Source organism: Phyllopteryx taeniolatus, chromosome 2 (assembly GCF_024500385.1).
Source record: "Phyllopteryx taeniolatus isolate TA_2022b chromosome 2, UOR_Ptae_1.2, whole genome shotgun sequence".
Taxonomy (NCBI): domain Eukaryota; kingdom Metazoa; phylum Chordata; class Actinopteri; order Syngnathiformes; family Syngnathidae; genus Phyllopteryx; species Phyllopteryx taeniolatus.
In genome coordinates, this window is record NC_084503.1 from 7,665,960 (window position 1) to 7,683,582 (window position 17,623).

A 17,623-nucleotide genomic window follows, 5' to 3' on the forward strand; every position below is an offset into this window, starting at 1 on the left:
CATTTTCAACCTATGTTCGATTGACTACACGACAAAGACAGCCATTTAATGTTCAACCTTTTTTTTTTGCAAATATTCTCAAAGTTTGAATTTGATGCCTTCAACACATTAAAAAAAACAAAAACATTTTTGTATGTAATTTTGTGACATGATGGTGTTATTAAGAGGTGGATTATGTCATTGAAGGCCCAGGTCCAAAACAAACAGCCCGCCACTGAAAATATCTTACATTAAATACAGCTACTTATAATATCAGCAATAATAACTGTTTGTTTGTATCATAGAGTGCTGAATTTTAATTTAGAGTGCCGAGATCTGCACAATCAACATTCTCAAAATTACATTATATTGTTGCTTTTTGTCGTTGATTTTTTTTTTTTTTTTTTTTTTTCCCCAATTGAACTTTTCCAAAGATCTGTCCAACCCATTACAAAATATGTCCATTTTTCATTTTTTATACCACGATCCATACCATTATTGTGGATGGATTCAATCTATACCGTGATATGAATTTTAGGTCTTATCACGCACCCCTTAATGACATCTTTGTTGTTGACGTGATGTCTCTTCTCCAGTTCTTGGTCTCTGGATGTCCGGTGCCTCCACCATGTTTGTCACCTGTCCCAGGTTATCTGGCTCACTGGCCTATGTGCCCCCCTGATGCCCAGCTGAGGATCCCAGTGTGCCATTACTTGACTTTTTACACCTTTTATCACCTCCTCTGGTCGTAGGCGCACTACATGCCATGTCCTCCCTAGGCTTGAGCAACCAAGGCTTTCGTTTAGAAATGTACCAAAAGAACATAAAAAAAACGATTTTATTTTAACATGGATGCTCGTGCACCTAGATTTATAACAAACCAAAAACGAATCCCGTCTAAAACATTTTAAGACCTCAATGTATACATCCTGTATATCCAGATAAAAATGAATTGGTCTTTGGACCGTACCATTGTTTGTGTGTGTCTGTCTGTATAACAGTGTTGTGATAACAGAGATGTACTGAATATATAGTGTCATCCGTTTATTTTTTTTAATAAAAAGACTGATCAGATATCCTAAGATATGCTACTAGCTAATAATAGTCCATCCATCCATCCATTTTCCGTACCGCTTATTCTTACTAGGGTCGAGGCGCCGGAACGACTAGTGCCTACCACCACACAGTTACATTACTTTAAACACAGCAGTATATTATTACGGAATATTAATTTGAGATCTGCATCCCCATCTGTAAATCAAATGAACCTGCTCAGTTGTTTGGCTTTCAGTCCAGGTTGAGAACTTATTTATCTTATTGTACAAAAATCACTCCCCTTAAAAAAACAATGTAGTGCACTGTAATTAAATTGAAAAACAGTAACTGTAACTCTTAGAGCTGACTCTTTTTTACAACATGCACATGCAACTACAAGATTGTTGCTCCAGAAGCAGAACAACTGGGATGAACTTTAACAACATAAACCTTAACAAATTTCTGGGAGCTGCAAAAAAAAGAAAAATTGCATGTGAATCCTGAAATGCTGAATGGAATCATATGGAACAATGTGGAATTATGATGGTCACCTATGGCCAAGGCTGCCCTTTGTCACCGATTCTGTTCATAACTTTTATGGGCAGAATTTCTAGGCGCAGTCGAGGCGTAGAGGGGGTCCGGTTTGGTGGTCTCAGTATTGCTCCCGCCTCCCCGGGACATGGGTAAAGTTCTTCCGGAAGGTGGGAGTTGAAACGCCTTCTGACAGGGGATTCTGCCAGACGTTCCCAGGGGACCCTCACAATACATTTGGGCCTGCCAGGTCTGACCGGCATCTTCCCCCACCAACGGAGCCAACTCACCACCAGGTGGTGATTTGTTGACAGCTCCGCCCCTCTCTCCACACGAGTGCCCAAGACATGCGGGTGCAAGTCCGATGATACCACCACAAAGTCGATCATCAAACTGCGACCCAGGGTGACCTGGTGCAAAGTACACATATGGACATCCTTATGCTTGAACATGGTGTTCGTTATGGACAATTCGTGATGAGCACAGAAGTCCACACACCACGCCACTTGGGGGGGGCGGGGGGGGTGGGTTCCTCCTAATCACCTCCTTCCAGGTCTCACTGTTATTGCTCATATGAGCATTGAAGTCCCCCAGCAGAACGATGGAGTCCCCAGTAGGAGCGCTCTCCAGCACCCCCTCCAAGGACTCCAAAAAGGGTGAGTACTCTGTACTGAACGCTCGGTCTACCGGTACCCATCAACTGCTTCTAGAGTCCCAGAGGCAAAAAAAAAAGAAAAATGCCTGATAGGACTCCTGCAGCTTGATGGCATTCATCATATTCATCACACTCATCACTCGTGTCCACCAACGGGTTCGGGGATTGCCGCCACGACAGGCACAGACCACCTTATGGCCACACCTCAGGCCAGCTGCCTCAAGAATGGAGGCGTGGAACATGGCCCAGTCAGACTTAACGTCACCTGCCTTCCCCATAATGTGGTCAAAGTTGTGCCGGAGGTGGAAGTTGAAAGTCCTGCAAGATGTTCCCAGCAGACCCTCACAAAATGTTTAGGCCTTCCAGGTCACGCCAGCATTTCCCCCCCACCAATGGAGGTGACTACCACCAGGTGGTGATTGGTTGACAGCTCTGCCCCTCTCTTCACCTTGCACACCAGCACAGGTTCTTCCCCTGCCAAAGAGGTGACATTCCACGTTCCTGGAGCCAGCTTCTGTAGCCATGGATCAGAATGCAAAGGTCCCCCAGCTCACACTCCACCCAACCTGCTTGGTCCCTCTGACAGGTGGTGAGGCCATGGGTAGGGAAACCCATGTTGCCTCTTCGGGCTGTGCTCAGCCAAGCCACATGGCTGCAGGTCACCAGGCGCTTGCCATCAAGGCCAGAGGGGGGCACCGGTGACCAAAGGCCGGGCAAGGGGAAATGTATTCTGTAATGTTTTCTCTTTCTTTCTCTCTTCATCGGGGGTCTTTGAGGCATGCTTTGTCTGCTCCCTCACCTAGGACCTGTTTGCCCCGGGTGACCCTACCAGGGGCCTAAATCCCCTGATAACTTAGCCCCTAGGATAATTGGGGACACACAAACCTTTCCACCACGAAAAGGTGATGGCTCAAGGAAGGTTGCGCCCGCTCATTCATCAAAGGTTTACTGGAAGTCAGAACATTTCGACAATCATCCTAAAAACTATTACCTGTAATCAATTGAGAGGACTATTATTATTTTTTTTTAACTTAGGGACTTGGGTCCCCGTGCCAGATAGCTGAAATCACGATAACACAGCTAGGTAATCTTGGAATGGAAGGTAATCAAACAGTGCCTCTACCAAGCTTAACACAGATACAGCTGCAATATAAAACTGAACAGCTAAAAAATGAAGCAAACAAGGCCGCTGCCACACACTTTGTTTTGAAGCAAAAAGTGATTGCAACATTGTAAACCATGGTATCCATTCAGATAATGTATGGTTTTCTCAGAATTCAGTTATATTCATTACCTAGTTACAGTATATGGACTTTGACATAAGTGCCACCTGATTTACCAGTAATGTAGCGTGACAAACAGTGCCTTGGACTAGTGACCTTTAAAACGACAAAAGCATCTGCCATTTTGCACACAAGATTCCAAAATTCTTTCCTGGTTGGATCTTTCCAACTCTTGGAAAACAAACCATCAGGCATGTCATGTTAATCGTGATTGCACTTGCTCATCATCATCATTATGAACAGCAGGCACACACACACACACACACACACACACACACACACACACGCGCACTTCCTCTCCTAGTCGCGTTTGCATGTCCAAACACATATCTTGGCAAATATAGGTCGATGAGCAAGCAAGATCACCAAGAAGCAAATGTGAGTGTCTCTTCCATTAATAAGACTGGGTTCACAGGCTTCGCCCAGCAGTGTGAGGGTTCTTGTGGAGATCTGCTCTTTTCTGTACACTGACATGCTTCATTATCTCTTTTGACAGCACCATGCCTACTGTGATTCTGCTTAAACTCTACTAATCACTCCTGAGGCTTTCTTGGCCAGCGGCTTCACACTTGACTTCTCTGCTGCAAAATGCCAGCAGTGTTTTCACCAGAGTCAACTCTGTGTGAAAGCGGATGAGGAGACACGACAGTGATTATTTCTGTGTGTCTCCATATATTCGACCATTGTTGTTCCTACTTTGTTTTGGAGGCCAGCATTTGTTTCTGAGAGGCAAAGGCAAGGGTTGTCATGCATGAATAATTACTTGGTAAACAACGAAATGACCCTAAAGTACATATTTTCCGGAGATTGGAGTGAGAGGGGTACAGATTACTTGTAATATCAAACCCGGGCAAATATTAATCTTCTTAATATGTTGAGCTGATTTTAGTTTTCGTTTTTTTTGTTCTTAGTTTACATATCGTATATCGACAGCTCTTACCTCATCATTGATTGATCCAAATGTTACAGTCTGGAGGACAAATGTAATGTAATGAACTGGATGAATGGGAATATTCACAGGCATGTCTGTTAACAGTTACCGAATGCACTGTGTGTTTATGTACCTCAAGTGGTATGACAGTCAGTAAACATTTTTTCCGTCAAACAGAGCAAGAGCCATTGTTCTGTTTGAATGTCAGGACAGGGGTCGTTTTTGCATTTAGTGTTACATAAAAGTCCTGTTGCACATTTGATTTCATTCATTACCCTACTGATTTAGGGGCAGCTTATATAGCAGAGTAGATAGTAGAGACAGAAAAACAACTGCTCTTCTAATTGGATGGATTAGTTTTGAATTCGGCGGCACGGTGGCCGACTGGTTAGAGCGTCAGCCTCACAGTTCTGAGGACCCGGGTTCAATCCCCGGCCCCGCCTGTGTGGAGTTTGCATGTTCTCCCCGTGCCTGCGTGGGTTTTCTCCGGGCACTCCGGTTTCCTCCCACATCCCAAAAAACATGCCTGAATTGGAGACTCTAAATTGCCCGTAGGCATGACTGTGAGTGCAAATGGTTGTTTGTTCCTATGTGCCCTGCGATTGGCTGGCAACCAGTTCAGGGTGTACCCCGCCTCCTGCCCGATGACAGCTGGGATAGGCTCCAGCACGCCCGCGACCCTAGTGAGGAGAAGCGGCTCAGAAAATGGATGGATGGATAGTTTTGAATTCTGCCTGTGCAACCTCCGAGACAGCGGTGTGGTTATTCTTCACATGCAGAACACAGGGCATCACAATGATGACCAGAGGAAACACACATTTTCTTAAGAGTCCAAAATGTTGTTTTTTTGTCAAGTAAACTGTGTGTGTTGGCTGTCTGCCCTCATCCCTGATGCCAGCCCTCTTCCAGGACTTCCCTCTGTATTTCTGTGTGTGTTTGCAACGAGTGGAAACTACAACCTACACCGGAAAATTATAGCTTCGTAGCTGCCAAAAGTCGTGTGCTTTCATGAGAAACTTTCAAATTGAGAAGTGAGTAGGAAGGGATTTGAGTAAAAAGTATTTATTCCTCACTTGCCACTTTTTCATAGATTATAGAAGAGAACACTGGATGAGATTTGACGGTATGATAATTACCCAAATAAACGTAGAAACACGGGCGCATGTAACAAATACAAATGTATTGTTTTGTGTTCAATGCAAAGGTTTTCTGATATGCATGGCATATTGAATACGAACAAGAACACATTTTAATAGATTCAAAAGACAGCTAATTGCGGTTGGTGCCTCAAGGGGAAAATTGAACCATTCAAAAGATGGCTTACAGTACTTGGATCATCTTCCACTTTCACCAGAGTTAACCAACAGGAAAGCAACATTTGTTCAAATATTTATTTGTTTACCTTAAACAAAAAAAAGAGGTAAACAGCTACACTAAATTGGAGCAAGAACACCCAGACCCGTTCCTTATTATTATTATTATTATTATTATTATCAGAGACTTCAACAGAGGAAAAACTCAACCATGAACTGCCAAAACATAAATCAGTATTTTGAGTGTCACACCAGGTTTAGTGCTATATCACTCTAAAATATGAATATAATTCTGTCCCCCAAGCAGCTTTGGGTGTGACTGATCACTGTTTACTTCATCTAATGTCACCATGCAGGAAAAACTTAAATCTGGATAGTTTGTGGTAAAAATGTGGACCAATTAGTAGTGGACCAATGAATGAAAACTGGAATTATAGGACGATCTCGACTTCATACATTTCTGATTTTGAAATTTCAACTGGCCGTTTAAACAAATATATATACAATGTGACATCCTATATCCGTTTGTGAAAGTGTGTGTGTGTGTGTGTGTGTGTGTTGAAAGTGTGTGTGTGTGTATGTGTGTGTGTGTGTGGTCGCCAGGCATCTCGTCATTAAATCTCTGGAACTGGCTGAAGTCAAACCCTGCTTTACATGCTCTACTATGATTACAGTCCCCAATAAAACTGCCATTTCATGACTGAATGACAATACTGTCTGTGGTCATGAAATCATTTGAACATCTAGTATTGGACTACCGGAAAAACATTACAAGACACCTGCTGGACCCCTGCAATTTGCCTATCAGGCAAACAGATCTGGGAAGGATGTAGTTAACATGGGTCTGCACTTCTCCCTGGAACACATCAATGGTCCAGCTCAGTATCTGCCAGTGGATTAACAGCTTCTTGACAGGTAGGACACAAGGGGTGAGGCTGGTAACCCCAAAGGATGTGGCCTCTCTCCATGGATGACCGCACCTCAACGTTGAAGTTTGCAGATGACAGCACGGACATTGTTGACAAGTCTGCATCTCAACACGCTCAAGATTGTAGAGATGACTCACTTCAGGAGACATCCTCCACCACAGCTACACCTTACACTGCCCAGCTTCACTGTGTCAAGCATCCAGACATTTAAGTTCCTTGGAACTATAGTCTCTCAAGAACAGTGGAAGTCCAAAAGAAACACCATCATCAAAAAGGCCAAGCACATAATTTACTTTCTGTGCCTGCTGAGGAAGCAAGTCTTGCCACCAGAGTTCTACACAGCAGTAAATGAAAGAGTTTTCTGTGATCATTCATCACATATTGGGAGTGTTCTGACCTACGGATCCTGCAGAGAATTATAAAAAACGGACAACACATCAACAACTCCCAGCTACTGCCCCTGAGTGACAATTTGACTTCTTGATGCCTGCAGAGGTCACACAACATCCTCCAACACCCATTCCACACTTCCCCCTGCCCCCATCTTTTTGAATATTTGCCATGTGGAAGGAGATTTAGATCCATTCACACATGCACCACACGCTTCTTGAATAGTTTCTACCCCAATGCCATAATCACACTGAACAATAAATTCAAACTAAATCATAAGACCCAATTAATGTGCAATTTCTGACAAATATCTTATTTAGATGCCCAACACATACAGTGATGCTGCTTTGTGGTAAGTGAATGAATGCTGGTATGTGAGTGATGTAAATGTATTATTGTACTGATTCTTTTCATTTATGTCCTGCGAGTGCTCCTTCATTTCGCTGTACAGTCTTGTATTATGAAAATAAGGGGTGCAAGTCTTCCATGCTTCCCGGCATCGACACGACAAGAAACTGTCCTGGCTTCTATTCACCTTTTACACAGCAGACTTCGGCGACAGCATCCCTACCCGTCACCTGCAGAAGCTCTCTGACAACGCTGCCATTGTGGGCCTCATTACTGACGGAGACGACCAAGAGTACAAAGAACTTACCCAGAGCTTTGTGGAGTGGTTTCAGTAAAACCCCCTCAACATTGGTGGTGGTGGTGGATTTTAGCAGGCACTGTCACTCTCCACATGCACTTTTGAACAGCCACGGAATGGACATTGAAAGGTTCTCAAGCTTCTCAACCTACAAGTACAAAGTACGTGGGTGTTCACAAAAAAAAAAAAACTACAGTGGAGCGACAACATAGAAGCTGTCTACACAAAAGGTCAGAGCAGACTCTTCCTGCGGCTTAGGTCCTTCAGTGTTCAAGGGACACACTCCTGAAGAACTTTGATGACTCGGTGGTTGCATCAGTCATCTTCTACTGAGTGGTCTGCTCGGCAGGAGGCATAGCTGCTCAGGACAAAAAGAGGCTGGACAAACATGTCAAGAGGGCTCGCTCTGTCTCCCTGGACTCAGTTGGCACAGTAGGGAGCAGGAAGATGATGGCTAAGCTCCCATCCATGCTAGACAACCCTGCCCACCCCTCCAAGACACTCCGACAGCACTGTACAGTTCCTTCAGCGACAGATTTTACACCCACGCTGTTCCACCGCTCCTTCCTGCCAAACGTACAACCAGAACATTGGATAGTTTGTTATTTTTGTATTTTGTGCGATGTGCATTTTTGCACAAATGTTTTCTTTACAGAAAATTTCAATCCCGATATTTATGATCTCTCATTTATTTATGACCTGTGCTTACAGCATATTACTGCTTACATTGTCTATGTCCTCCTTGCATGCTAAATTTAATTTCTTGTACCCACTATTGCTGCTGAAACCGTGCAAATTTCTCCAGTGTGGGACTAAAAAAAGGTTATATTCATAAAGTATCTCGATCTTTATAACTATCTTATTTGGTGATGCCAAAAAGAAAGATAAAACCAGACTGCAACTAACAGTTCATCGGTACCCCCCCCTACCAAGTCTTGAGGACTCACAACTTGCAAGAAGTAAGTACAAGTAGTAGTCAGATAGAATTCTTTTCATCTCAGCCCACCTTGGACACCACACCTGTTCCAGCTCCTTCCATCTGGTCGGCACAGTGGAGCACTGGACACCAAAACCGCCAGAGATTTCAACAGCTTTTTTCCCCCTTGCCATCAACATTTTAAACAATTGACTTATAAATTCACTGACACGTTGGCATTATTTGCCAGACGTTTGATTATTAGTGCATTCGTGCCAGTATCATTGACACTGACATAATTACTGCATTTTATATTTCTGAATTATGCACCTTCTCTACATTTGTGTATATATCCGAAATGTATATTTTATTGGGGTGGTCATTTTTTTGTTATAGTACACCAACTAAACAACAAATTTGCTTTCTGTTTATGACATACTTGGTTAATAAATACTCTGGGCAGTGCCATACTGGATAAATCCTTTTCAGCTGCAGACCAGAAGTGACATCGATGCACAAAAAGTGCCTTGCCAGACTATTGAATTGTGCCAGCTTTGTGATTGTTGAAAGCGATGGATTTAATCATTCGATCCTGTGTACAACGTGGTGAGATGGAAAACATGCAGTGGCCATCAGAGGAATTGCAGTGAAGAGTAAAAGTATTGTACAACCCCAATTCCAATGAAGTTGGGGCGTTGTGTTAAACATAAATAAAAACAGAATACAATGATTTGCAAATCATGTTCGAGCTATATTTAATGACATACACTACAAAGACAAGATATTTAATGTTCAAACTGATAAACTTTATTGTTTTTAGCAAATAATCATTAACTTCGAATTTTATGGCTGCAACACGTTCAAAAAAGCTGGGACAGCGTCATGTTTACCAATGTGTTTCATCACCTTTTCTTTTAACAACATTCAATAAACATTTGGGAACTGAGGACACTAATTGTTGAGTTGTAGGTGGAATTCTTTCCCATTCTTGCTCGATGTACAGCTTCAGCGGTTCAACAGTCCGGGGTCTCCGTTGTCATATTTTACGCTTCATAATGCGCTACACATTTTCAATGGGAGACAGGTCTGGACTGCAGGCAGGCCAGTCTAGTACCCGCACTCTTTTACTAAGAAGCCACGCTGTTGTAACACGTGCAGAATGTGGATTGGCATTCTTTTGCTGAAATAAGCAGGGACGCGTCCATGAAAACGACGTTGCTTGGAAGGCAGCATATGTTTCTCCAAAACCTGTATGTACCTTTCAGCATTAATGGTGCCTTCACAGATGTGTAAGTTACCCATGCCATTGGCACTAACACAGCCCCGTTCCATCACAGATGCTGGCTTTTGAACTTTGCGTCCATAACAGTCCAGATGGTTCTTTTCCTCTTTGGCCCCGAGGACACGACGTCCACAATTTCCAAAAACAATTGGAAATGTGGACTCGCCGTACCACAGAACACTTTTCCACTTTGAATCAGTCCATCCTAGATGAGCTCGGGCCCAGAGAAGCTGGCGGCGTTTCTGGGTGTTGTTGATAAATTGCTTTTGCTTTGCATAGTAGAGTTTCAAGTTGCACTTACGGATGTAGCGCCGAACTGTATTTACTGACATTGGTTTTCTGAAGTGTTCCTGAGCCCATGTGGTGATATCCTTTACACGTAGATGTCAGTTTTTGATGCAGTGACGCCTGAGGGATCGAAGGTCACGGGCATTCAATGTTGGTTTTCGGCCTTGCCGCTTACATGCAGTGATTTCTCCAGATGTTCTGTACCTTTTGATGATATTATGGACCCTAGATGAAGAAATCCCTAAATTCCTTGCAATTGTACATTGAGGAACATTGTCCTTAAACTGTTCGACTATTTTCTCACGCACTTGTTCACAAAGACAAAAAGAGACACAAAGAGGTGAACCTCGCCCCATCGCTGCTTGTGGCACCACCTGTTCCCAATTAGCTTGTTCACCTGTGGGATGTTCCAAACAGGTGTTGGATGAGTATTCCTCAACTTTCTCAGTCTTTTTTGCCACCTGTCCCAGCTTTTTTGGAATGTGTTGCAGCCATCAAATTCTAAGTTAATGATTATTTGCTCAAAACAATCAAGTTTATCAGTCTGAACATGAAATATCTAGTCTTTGTAGTGTTTTCAATATAGGTTGAACATGATTTGCAAATCATTGTGTTCTGTTTTTATTTATGTTTCACACAACATCCCAACTTCATTGGAATTGGGGTTGTACATCAACTTCTTGACATGAAAGAGATCTGCATGAAGAAATGCAGATTGGCTCACAGCCTGTGCTGGTGGTTCATCTCAACTAGTAATTACATGCAGACGATGACATTTACTGGGGCTGCACGATATTGGGAAAAATAATAACAGTGCAATTTTCTTTATATAATGCGATGTTAACAAATACAGGATAACATACACTCAACGTGAAAACCAGCACACATTTCTCGTTTTCCCCTCTGTAGAAAAACTATGCTCAGTAGAGCACAAAAGTATACCGAGTCATTTATGTGAAGTCTACCTGTATTTAAATTGAGCCGGCCAGACGTTTTCCATTTCAAAATAATCAATCGGAACTCCACATGCTAACCAACAAAAACAAAGAAGAGAAAGGGTCCCCTGTATCGATTTCTCAACATGTGACTACTGTACTGTACACTTACTTGCTTGCTCGTGATGTAAGGGGATATTTGTATTCCTACCCAACCCTCAGTCTCATCTGAAAGTCAGAGCGGACTAATATTCTGCAGCCGCAGCCTGATGATAGGCAGTAGGCTACTCCTGTCAATCACAACTTCCCCCCTGTGTGAACTCTCAAGTCTTGACTGAAAACATCCTTTTATATTTGAGCATTCTTTATTCTCTACATGTTATTATTTCGAGCGGTGCAACAGTTAACCAATGGATCGACAACTAATTCAACCTTTGCCGACGACAACTAATCGATTATCAAATTAAGCAACGACTATTTTGTTCAACCCTTTAGAGACTTTGTTTTAACGTAAAAATGGTCCAAATCCTCAGAATTTCAGCCTCTCGACAGTCAAATTCTCAAATTTCTGTAGGCCTCCATAAAAGCGGACTGATTATCTTTGTGTTGTGAGACATTTGCAATATGCTTTTACTCCAAAAAGAACGATCAATATTTTTCCATTTTCTGACATGTTACTGTTACTGAATCATAATCAGTTTCTGTTTGTGCATTTTCAGTACTGCAATTTGAAATTATGTCCTGATGGAAATTGTTGGGAAGTTTTTCTTTTTTTTTGATGAATCCCCCCAAAAAAAAAATAATACTCAACAGATGAATAAATTATTAAAATAATCATTAGTTGCAGCCCTAATTCTTTCCCTTGTATAAGAGAATCGTTTCATCTTGTTGCAATAATACACATGGGAGGCATATGTTCTTGGTATTTGTAGATATGTTCACCGATGTGTTTTGATTGGTCGAGGCCCTCATTGCCTGGGTGCTCGTTATGGTTAATTGTACTTACTGACGTTCGTATTTTCCCAACACTTCTTTGCGTTTGTTTGTTTTCTCTTCGAACAGTAAGAATAGCACAATAAGGGGGCTAAAAACAAAAGCAACTGAATTGCCTAAAACAAGAAGAGTGAAGCCTTTCTTCTCCTTGCCAAAAGGGAAATGATCACCTGTGGGTGCACTGCAAAATGCACTTGTGACGACTTCAGAGTCAAGACAGCCAGTGGGCACTGCGCACACGAGAGAGGAGCACTAAAGCAGCATCTCGACGTAATTGCATGCGCATGGCTCGCAATGCCGCGTGATGTCATCACAAACGAGGACGCGACTGTGGCAATTGTCCTTTTTTTTGTCCAGTCACGCTTGCACTTTGCACGCACGGTGATTGTGGAGGAACCCGGCTTGCAGCAGACCTACCTTGGTCTCACTCGGCACTACGGGAGGCGGAGTGCGTTCAACAGTTCAGCAGCCACTTGATTGACACAGACGCTACATAGAGACAAGCGGGCAAGGACAAGGAAAAGATGCACACCTGTGGCTCCCGGCGGACAAACGACGCTCTCGGAATGAATCAAAACTCATAGAATGTCCCATCGCAGCGAAAAAAGGCTCGTTAAGAAAGCAGAAATTCTTACCGAAATGTTGCGAATAATCTGTGCCGGGTCCCGAAAGCTGTAAATTCGAAGCAAATGTGTAATAGCTGGTGCCGGCACCGGAGCAAGGAGACGCTGTCATTTCTTGCGGGGATAACCGCGCGCGCTTCTATTTACTCGTGCTGGAGGAAAGACACGCCCACAGCGCTTCTGGATGGCGCTCGTTTGTGCGTGTGCGTGTGCGTGTGCGCGGGCGTGCACCTATGATAATTTAACACTCATTTGTGCAAACGTTTTCTTGCATGCATGTTTTTGTGGTGCAATTTCTGGTGTGTGTGTGGGGGGGGGGGGCGGGGGGGGGGTAAATAACAACTTTGTGAAACTCAGTCTCGCTTTTTTTTTTTTTTGTTTGTTTTTTTTTTAAAAAGAGGACAGCACGGCACCAACCACATAGGCACGCTGCATACCAGGAAAACTACTGCTTTTTTGAACTGCCTGATGTGCAATAAAACAGCTGTGTGTGTTCACATTCCACTGCGACGTGAATTATGAGTGAGTGATTGAATGACACGAATACTCAACATAACATCAGTCTGCATATTTGCATGCTTTTTAGTGCGTTTCATTTTCATGACTGCTCTTTATTCGTAACAAATCAATCAGTACAATCAGCCCTGTACAGTGAAAATCAAATCAAATATCTGAAATTTTGACACAACGAAGTGTTAACAAGCCTGGCAAATTTGAACAAATCAAGAAAATTGCCAGACATGTAAAATGAGGCTCCAAAATCATGAAAAATGGAACCCACCTCCAAGCTGTAGGACGCTTTGGATTTATCCGCTGCGTGCGCTGAAAAGAAACCCACATAGAACTGGTTTCGAACCTTAGATTCTGCTGTAATAAATTTTTATTCAAAAAATAAGAAAAATAGAATAAGTCGATCCACTCTTCAGAAAAGTAAACAGGAGGGAGGCCTAAATGCTCCCAACTTTAAACACTATTATTTAGCTAACCAATTACAATACCTCATCAAATGGTTGCACCACAGTGAGGAGTGTGATTCTTGGCTAGAATTGGAACAAACAGACTGCAACAACATAAAACTACCAAAACTATTTCTACTAGTTTTAAACGCCATAAATGCTTCAAGAACCCAATGATCGCATCCACCTTAACGGCTTGGTGGCAAAGTTTCAAATCAACAGGATCTCAATTTGCTCCCAGTATGCTCTCCCCAATCTGGCATAATCCAGATTTCGAAATTCATAATATACCCCTTCATTTTAGTACATGGGAACAACATGGAATGAACCACCTGCAACAACTATTTAACAATAATGTTTTTAGGACACGTGATGAACTGTTCCAAGAATTCTGGACACTTCTGTCAGTCTTTGTGAGTGTAAAACGGTATCAATTCACTTGCATGTATCCGCAGACACACACCCCGAGGACTCTTTCACTGGGTGTGGGGTCACGCACTTACTGCGACAAATAACTCATGAATATGCAAATCGCGTGTGTGTACCCTCACTTATACTCTCGTCCTGTAGACTTTTATAATTCACATAATTAATGCCACCACACTTCAGTTGCACAGTCTGGTTCACGACCCTTGTCCTGCATGCTTCTTCTCCTGTCCTTGTCCTGTTCTATCTTGTCCTGTCCTTCCCTCGCAGGGTGTAATACTACAGCCCCATGCAACACTCATATTGAATGTTTCATTGTTCTAGATAATGTAATGATTTACTTCTCTCATCCTGTTTACAATTCGTGCTTTGTCTTTTGTCTTTGTTTCTCTCTCCCTTCTAGAAACTTTGTTCTGTTCGACTGATCAAGTTGGATTCTCAATAAACCTCAATTATAATGCCACAGCGGAAGCTTAAAAACTCCACTGTGACACAGTAAAACTGTTCCGGCATGAAAGGGATACAGATTTTCCATTCTGCTTCACCTAACAGCCGAACAGGACAAAGAAAGAAAAATAACTAAAAGCTATATAGGTCATTGTGCAAATGATGCTGTCCTCAAGCAATTGAAAGCACTTCAAAGTGACTAATAAGAAAATGATTTGGTACAGTAAGTGGCCAGTAGTAATCAACAACAGCATGCAAAGAGTGCAGTGTGATAAAACAGCCTAAATCACCGGCCCAGGATGTGGAGGGTCCAAGAGGATTTTGCATGCCCTTGTCTTAGTTCTGGCAGCATGCAAGTCCTCAAGAGTGGGTAGGTGGGTACCGACATTTTTTCCGGAAGCCTTGACTGTCCATTGCAGTCTGATTTCGTCCTTCTTTGTGGCAGCACCAAACCAGACTGTGAACACATTGCCGACTCAATGACTGCTGTGTAAAACTCCCTCAACAGCTCCTGTGGCAGACCGTGCTTCCTCAAAAGCCGGAGGAACGATATCCTCTGCTGGGCCTTTTTGAGGATGGAGTTGATGTTGGTCTCCCACTTCAGGTCCTGAGAAACTGTAATTCCCAGGAGCTTGAACGTCTCAACAGTTGACACAGTGCAGTTGGACAGTGTGAGGTGTAGCTCTGGTGAAGGCTGTTTCCTGAAGTCCACAATTATCTCTACAGTCTTGAGCGTGTTCAGCTCCAGGTTGTGTCGGCCGCACCAAATCTCAAGCTGCTCCACTTCCTGTCGATACGCAGACTCGTCACCGTCTTTGATGAGGCCGATGACTGTGGTGTCGGGTGCGTTGAGGTGCAGTTGTCCGTGTAGAGAGGGAAGAGCAGCGGAGAGAGGACACATCCTTGGGGCGCCCCGGTGCTGATGGTGCATGTGGATGAGGTGGTGTCCCTCAGCCTCACCTGCTATGTCCTGCCCGTCACGAAGCTGTAGATCAACTGGCAGATAGAAGGCAAGATGTTGAGCTGGAAATGCTTGGAGGAGAGGAGTTCGGGGATGATGGTGAAGAGCATTTAATTCTACATGTCCCTAGACAAACGCAAATATTTACTTAATTCATATTTGGGGGATGAAATAAGAGAAATTAGATGATTTCCTGCGGCATCCGTGATGATCTCTCACGGCACACTCCAGTGCCACAGCACCTTGCTTGGGAATTACTGGGCTACGGCACAGTATATGCCAGGAAGAATGTAGTACTCTTTCTAACTGTCTAATATGCTTGAGAATTCATCAACAAACAACAGTGTACTGCATGTTATTGGAAGAGAGAATGACAGACAGACAAACAGACCGATCGATACTTACTGGACAGATGTTAGTCTGCTGAATTAGCACTGTTATGGGGCCTTTGAGCAAGGCACTTAAAATCTACCAAAACCAAATTCACATCAGGGATGTGACATATTGTGAAGCTCCTACACTCCTTGGCCATACAGTATGTGTTTGTGATTTCTTTCTTGTGTGGTGTAATGGATGAAAATAATAAAGGTACTGCAGAGAGAAGAATGCATTCTGTAAAGTAGAAACATTAAAAAAGATGAATGCATTAAATCATTGCATTGCTTCATGTATTTCTACCATACAATTTTGGTGAAGTGACAGTATTTCAAACAGTCCATCATCAGCCTTTTGCAAAACAGCCATTTTTCATTGTGGGTATTTTTAGTGACATGCAATGTTGCTGTGCTAAAGTTACATTTGAATCATTTGCCTAAATCACCGGCCCCCAACCATTGTTCCAATAAAACACGCAACGATAATTCCACATTACGTGTATTTTGGTTGCTTTGGTGCATTTTAGTGGGTTTATTCCCCGAAATCCACATATAACAAAACACAAACACAATAAATGTCATGCTATATGATCCACCATCCATTTTCTGTACCGCTTATCCTCACTAGGGTCGCGGCGTGCTGGAGCCTATCCCAGCTATCCAAATGTAAAGAATCTGATCTCTATTTTATAGAGTAGCGCAAATCAGGCACGCCGCGTGTCATAAATGGGCGTGGTTAGACCGGGTTGTCGTAATCTCACGCCGCTGGACGTAAACACAGCCAACATTATTCGCCACCAATAAGAACGGATTCATTCATTCATTCCCTTTAAATGAGGCGCAATGACGATCTTACATGCATGGAGAGAGCAATCCGTGCATGCTTGGAGCATTGTCATTTGGCCAGTCTGGCTAAAGACAATGTGAATTAAATACAGGGTGAGCTGGTGCTAACCGCGGATGACTTATTATGTCTCCGGACCTCATGAATCTAGCCCCACCTATGCACAGGCTAATGATTAGGTGTGCAGGGGTCAAGATACCGACCCAAAAAGCTTGAAATTCTGCTGGTCCCGCATGCCAAGATACAAGTTCAAAAGGACCATTTGGCCTTTGAAATGCAACTGACGACCTCTGGGACAATGGATGGGACACGAGCGACACCGACAGGCGGTGGAGAGTTACTGTACCAAGCGATTGAGAGTTACTACAAACATAGCTTCACCGAATTTGAATGTCTGAAGTCAAATCTGTTTGTCAACTGAACTGGATGAGATGTTTCACCCCACACAACACAAATGCCACATTGCAAATATTACAGTGTTCTCAACAACCGCATACAATTGAAACATTCATTACAGGGATTAAAGAGGATGTGCGCGTGACAATGCAAAGATGGAAACCGCTCTCGTTATCTTAGATCCAATAATTAATATTTTATCCCACTGGTTTTAATCCACAAAATAATCCTAGGATGGAAAAGTAACGGTCTACCTCCCTTTTGGGCCGCCGGGGAGGGGGATGGGGGGGCCGGGGGGACACGCCCACTTTCGGCTGGGCATAAAGGCCGGAGCCCCCCCTTTGGCGCGGGCTCTCGCTCACACGACCACCTTGCCAAAGACTGGCTCAGCCAGGAAGCCCTACCTCTCACCACGAGGTGGCGAGGATACATCAGACCTTTCCCCGCCGCAGGGCACCCTGCCAGTGCCCCGAGCTACCCCTGGGGGCGC

General features: G+C 43.4%; 1 protein-coding gene across 3 annotated transcripts in view; it reads right to left on the minus strand.

The window, feature by feature from the left end:
• The window catches only part of cemip (cell migration inducing hyaluronidase 1), a 113,731-nt gene extending 100,835 nt beyond the window's left edge, over window positions 1-12,896 (minus strand). The window contains exon 1 of one of the 3 annotated variants that reach the window (XM_061758024.1): window positions 12,742-12,896. The gene's annotated coding sequence lies outside the window, so the exon portion shown is untranslated. Of the gene's footprint in view, window positions 1-7,701; window positions 7,721-12,741 lie in introns of those variants that run through there. The other 2 variants (XM_061758045.1, XM_061758035.1) reach the window with 2 other exon arrangements.
• Window positions 12,897-17,623: the final 4,727 nt, after the last annotated feature.